We start from the raw sequence: 6,844 nt of genomic DNA on the forward strand, positions 1-6,844 counted from the left end.
AAAAAAAGTCAGTTTTTACAAGAAAGTATTTGTGGTAACTTATTTTTAAAATATTTTCTTTCTATAGTTTTAAATCTTTCTTCCCTTTTGTATATCAGGAATGTGGTTCTTCAGTTGGAGTTCACCTTATTCACAATGCCCCACTGAAAACAGTTCTAGCTCAAATGAGACTCCTTTAAAATAGGCTTCTATTGTACATAAAGTTCATTACTTAAGAGATGTTATAACAAAAAATACTATTTGCTTCATCCAAAAGAGTGTCATACATCTGATACATCTGTAGACAGCTGGTAACTTTTGTAAATAACTTATTCTTTAAACTTTGAAGTGCTTTTCCATCACTTGATAATGGTAATTTTCAGTCATTTGGTATCAGTATATCTTGATAGACACTGTTTAAATACTAAATGTGCATTCTGTAGTTTCAAGAGTTTTGTGAAGAACATTTACTTTTATACCTTAAAAGGATTTTAGAGATTATCTAATAAAACTTTTAATTTACAGATAAATCAAGATGAATTTTATAGGTGAAATTGAAGTTTTGTGAACTTAATGATACTTAAGAAGTACTTTGAAAGCTCAAATGGAAATGACTACTTTAATATACAATATCAGAAAAAGCAGTGGTAGTATAGTGATTATCAGATTTTAACATGCATAAGCATTTCTTGGGAAGTTCATTAAAACTTTAGATACCCAGACCCACCTCCAAAATTACATGTTTTTTAACAAGTGCCACCAGTTAAATCTAATGCATTTGATCTGCAAACCAGTTTGAGAAACAGATATAGTAGAATGGAACTGCATTCAGAATACTAGTACCTGGCTCCATTATTTAGTCACTGAGAGATCTTATGTAAGTCACTGTTTATTCTAATTAAAAACTAGTAATATCCTGGTTCCACAGGTGAGAGCAGATCCTTTTCATTCTTCTAGTGAGCCATTTCATAGAGAATATAAACTTATCCATAATCGTGTCTTCTGTCTTCTCAGTGGGGAGTCAAGATGAATATCTCTAGCTCAGGGTAAAGGGAAGGAAAGCTCTCACCACTCCAGGCAGATACAGTATACTTGGATGGTGGGAAGAGCTGGAGGAAAGGTATCATACCATCAACCTAGAGGTGAGGGAGGAGCATCTAAGGAAGTCAGGGAGGGACATTTAATCACTGAGTTAGAGCATGTTTAATACATACCAAGGTATGTGGCTTTGTTCATTCAAATTGCCCAGAAGAGGGCCATAGAACCCTCTATTTCAGGCTAACTGGATGTACTAGTAGCTCATAGTGAGAGCCACTATATTTATGGGCTTGACTCTCCCTGTGCAGTTAAGCCACTCAAACTTTTATGTATCTAACAGCATGTTTTTCTGAATTCAAACCACTGTAATGTATGCAATTTGTATCATCTTGCTTATTAAATTACTAAAGCTTATAGCCTTTTATGGGCTAACATAGTGAGCAAAGGGAGAGATAGTCTTTGTTAAAAGTGTCATTTGTTTGTGCAGAAAGAGGTTCTCCAAAGGGGGAATATTCTATATATTTCTACTAACACACATGCCGTAACTCTGGGTCTCAGTTTCCTCATCTGTAAATTGACTAGATTGCATATGTTCTTAAGATTTATTCAACCTTTAGTAGTCTCTGGTTCTAGTGGTTGCTAGATTATGAAGACTTGGCTATAGTGGTTTCTCTTTTATATGACAAAGATTTTAAATTAGCTTCAAATAATTACTCATACCTCATTGTAAATATCTAGAATGTTTCATGACCTGAAGACTTGCTGGATTCATTCATCATTCATTAAGATATTTGTATTAAGAATCCATGACACATCACGCACAAAGTACTGTGGATAGAGTATTACCAAAAGACATGACCCTAGCTCTCATAGAACTTATATTCTAGTAAAAAAAAAACAAAAAAAAAAAAAACAGGGCTTCGCAGGTGGCGCAGTGGTTGAGAGCCCGCCTGCCGATGCAGGGGACACGGGTTCGTGCCCCAGTCCGGGAAGATCCCACATGCTACAGAGCGGCTAGGCCCGTGAGCCATGGCCGCTGAGCCTGCACATCCGGAGCCTGTGCTCCGCAACGGGAGAGGCCACAACAGTGAGAGGCCTGCGTACCGCAAAAAAACAAACAAAAAACAAACAAAAAAAAAACTATAAAAATAAGGTAATTTTAGATATTAAGTGCCAAAATTTTTTTAGTGTTAAGATGTAATAGGGAGTAACTAGTAAGAGTTACTTCAAACAGAATAGTCAGGAAAGGCCTCTTTGAGATGACATTTGAACTGAAACCTGAAGTATGAGAAGGAGCTAGATATTGAGAATTGAGAAAAGAGCACCCTAAGGAGAGAGAGCATCAAGCGTGTCTTAGTCCGTTCTGGCTGCTATAAGAAAAACACCATAGCCTGAGTGGCTTAAACAACAGAAATTTATTTCTTATAGTACTGGAGACTAAAAAGTCCAAGATTAAGGTGCTGGTAGATTCAGCGTCTGGTGAAGACCCACTTTCTGGTTCATAGACGGCTTTCACACTGTGTCCTACACAGCAGCACAGAGGGGAAGCAAACTCTCTTGTGACTCTTATAAGGGCACTAATTCTATTCATGAGGGCTCCAACCTTGTGACCTAATCACTGTCCAAAAGTCCCACCTCCAAATACCATCACATTGGGGATTAGGTTTCAGTATATGAATTTAGGGAGTGGGGGACACAAATATTCAGTCCATGGTAAAGTGCAAAGGCCTGCCTGAAGTAGGGAAGAACTTAGTGTGTTCAAGGATCAAAAAGGAGTCCAGTGTGTCTGGAGCATTATAGTCCAAGAAGATGGGAGAAGTAGAGGGCAGCTTACAGGGTCTTGTATGCCACAGAGGTAGGTTTGAATTTTATTTTCCATGCAATGCAAAGCCAGTTAGTGACTTTCTGCAAAGAGTGGCATGGCCTGATTTACATTTTTTAAAAAATTGACATGGTTGTATGTGAATGGTGTGGGTGCATGAGCAAAGTCAGGAAGACCAATTAGAAGGCTAGCACTAGTCCAATGTAGAGATAACGATGACTTGGAATAGGGTGTTGGCAATGGAGCTGGAGAAATATGGACAAATTTGAGATATGTATGGAGGAAAACTTGAGAGGACTTGCTAAGAGATGGGATGATGGAGAGGGAGAGATCAGTGATGATAGATTTTTGACTTAAGTATCTGCATGGATATTAGTATCATTTATTGAGAGAGGAAAAGTTGGGAGGGGAGGGAATAAAATAAGTTTGATATGTCTCTTAAATATCCAAGTGAGGATAAAGAAGTTGGATATGTTATCTATTTATATCCAGCCTGTCTTTAAGGGGGAAATCAGGTATGGAAATATAAATTTGAGAGATATCAACATATTGCTAGTATTTAAAGCATGGTAATGGATGAACTCACCTAGGGTGATAGAGTAGAGTGAGAAAAGCAGACATCCCAGAACTAAGTCATGGAGCACCACAATATTGAGAGGTCAGAAATGCTGTCATAACAAATCGCTATAAATTGGTGGCTTAAAAGAACATTAATATATTCTCTCACAGTTCTGGAGGCTAGAAGTCTGAAATCAAAGTGTTGGCAGAGTCATGCTTCCACTGAAGGCTCTTGGGAAGAATCCTTCTTTGCCTCTCTCAGCTTCTGGTTTGCTCCTGGCAATCCTTAGTGTTCCTTGGTTTATATACCTGCCTTCATTCCAATCTCTGCCTCTATTGCCACGTGGCCTTCTTCCCTATGTTTGTATGTACAAGTTTTCCTCTCTTTTCTCTCATAAAAGTATCAGTCATTAGATTAAGGGCCCGCTCTAATCCAGTATGACTCATCTTTTGGATTCCACATATAAGTGAAATTATACAATATTTGTCTTTGTCTGACTTATTTCACTTATCATAATACCCTCTAGGTCCATCCATGTTGTCCAAATGGCAAGATTTCATTCTTTATGGCTAATACTCCATTTTATATATATAAAATATATATACACACACACACATTTTTAAAAATTAGACAAATCCACAATCACTGTCAAATTTGAACATCTCTCTCTCTTAGTAACTGATAGAAAAGATGACAAAGAATAATTAAGGATATATAAGATTTGAAGAAACTCAATCTAATCGGACATGTATAGAATACTAAATACTGAATCCAACAACTGCATAACACATATTCTTTTTAAGCCCACACATAACATATACTAGTTAGATCACATATTGGTGCATGAAGCAAATCTTAACAAATTTCAATGTACTGAAATCACAGAATATGTTTACTTCTCCCATATAACATGTGCAGTTGTATGCCAATTATATCTCAATAAAGTTGTGTTATAAAAAATTAATTTTATATAAAATGGTACAGTCAGTACCCATTATGTATATTGAGGTATCAAGAAGAAAATTCTCTCTTCCTTAACAAATTCAGAATGGGGAGCATACTATATAAGTTATACAATAAAATAATTCACATTTTAGTTTGTAATATGAATATCAAAAAATTAATTTTTGAATAGATGTCACCAGAACAGTATAATATGGTTAATGATAGTAAAACTTCTAAAGTTCTGAAATATTTTTGAATGAGAAATAAAACAAGGGAAACATCAAGCTGGTTGACTACAATTTTACAACTTTTCTTGCAGCCACACAGTCATTTTGATTCACAAAGCTACGTTCCCTGGTTCAGTTCTATTATAGTGAAGGGTTCTGGATTAAAAAGCAAAACTTCCATGTCCAGGAGATGTTCTATATTAATTAACACAATTCAGTTGAACATGTCAATAAATAAGTTACTACAACCTACTTCCATAACAGGAAATTACTTAACACAAATCCAAGCAGTAGTACTTTTTCTTTTTTTTTCAATTACAAAAAATGGTGTATTAGATAAAATTTGGGGGGAAAAACAACCCATAATTCTCCATTATCCCCCATCCCAACACAAGCAGTATTATTTTGGAATTACTACTTTCCAGTTTGTCCATATGCGTATAGATTTTCACTTTACCTGTAATGAGTGTACAAGTTTTTATATTTAAACTTTTTTCAATATATTCCAAGTTTTTACAGAGTTGTTCTAATTATACTTTTCTTAAAGGCTGCTTAAATACGAATTCCCATTGATGTGTTAACTAGTCATTCGAGTTGGGTATTTGGGTTAGACACTGAAGCTAAACGTTTGGGTTACTCCATGGTTCCCTGTTACACTTACTGTTATACCTGTATAGATCTTTTAAAGTTTATTCTTCTCTCAAACTTTCCTTAGGATAAATTATCCAATATTGGCAATGAGTGGGTATAAACATTTTTCTGGCTCTTGAAATATATTACCATAGTGCTTTTCCAAAAGGCAGAAATCAAAGTACAAGATTGCTAATAGTACATATGGGTGTCCACTTCAAAACCACCATACTAGCAGTGGGTGTTAACTTCAAGTAACTAACATTTTAAATTCAATTAAAAATTTACCCCAGGACAATCCGTCAATGATTTACATACTTTGGAGGATCTTTCACTTGCCATCTTGTCTGTTGCTTCAGGAATTATTCCTTCATAGAAGTTTACTAATGTCTGATCATGAAATCATTTTATATTTCTTTTTTAAATCCTTAAGTTCTGCTTAAACATTCTTAAACCATTATAAGGAAAGTACATAATCCCATTAACAGAGAGCAGCTTAACTTAGAATTGAACTATGAATTGGAGAGGGTTGACATGGAAACCAAATTACATAATGGGAAGTAATACCTAATTGGTGGGATCTGAAGTCAATTCCTCACCCCCATTCCCCCAATCTCATTGTTTTTTCTTTAATTGGGGTATAATTGCTTTACAATGTTAAGTCTTTACTGTACAATGAAGAGAATATGGATACATATATCCCCTCCCTCTTGGACTTCCCATGCTCCGGCATCCCACCCATCTAGGTCATCACACAGCACTGAGCTGAGCTGAGCTTCCTGTGCTTTATAGCAGGTTCCCATTAGCTATCTATTTTACACATGGTAGTGTATATATGTCAATCCTAATCTCCCAATTCGTCCCACCCTCTCCTTCCCCTCTATGTCCACTCTCTACATCTGTGTCCCTATTTCTGCCCTGCAAACCGGTTCATCAGTACCATTTTTCTAGGTTCCACATATACGTGTTAATATACTATATTTGTTCTTCTCCTTCTGACTTACTTCACTGTGTATGACAGTGTCTAGATCCATCCACGTCTCTACAAATGACCCAATTTCATTCCTTTTTATGGCTGAGTAATATTTCATTGTATATGTGTACCACATCTTCTTGATCCATTCGTCTGTCGACAGGCATTTAGGTTGCTTCCATGACCTGGCTATTGTAAATAGTGCTGCAGTGAACATTGGGGTGCATGTGTCTTTTTGAATTATGGTTTTCTCTGGGTATATGCCCAGTAGTGGGATTGCTGGGTCATATGGTAGTTCTATTTTTAGTTTTGAAGGAACCTCCATACTGTTCTCCATGGTGGCTGTATCAATTTACACTACCACCAACAGTGCAAGAGGGTTCCCTTTTCTCCACACCCTCTCCAGCATTTGTTGTTTGTAGATTTTCTGATGATGCCCATTCTAACTGGTGTGAGGTGATACCTCATTGTAGTTTTGATTTGCATTTCTCTAATAATTAGTGATGTTGAGCAGCTTTTCATGTGCTTCTTGGCCATCTGTATGTCTTCTTTGCAGAAATGTCTATTTAGGTCTTCTGCCCATTGTTGGATTGGGTTGTTTGTTTCTTTAACATATTGAGCTGCATGAGCTGTTTATATATTTTGGAGATTAATCCTTTGTCCATTGATTC

The sequence above is a fragment of the Physeter macrocephalus genome, chromosome 9 (assembly GCF_002837175.3).
Source record: "Physeter macrocephalus isolate SW-GA chromosome 9, ASM283717v5, whole genome shotgun sequence".
NCBI lineage: Eukaryota > Metazoa > Chordata > Mammalia > Artiodactyla > Physeteridae > Physeter > Physeter macrocephalus.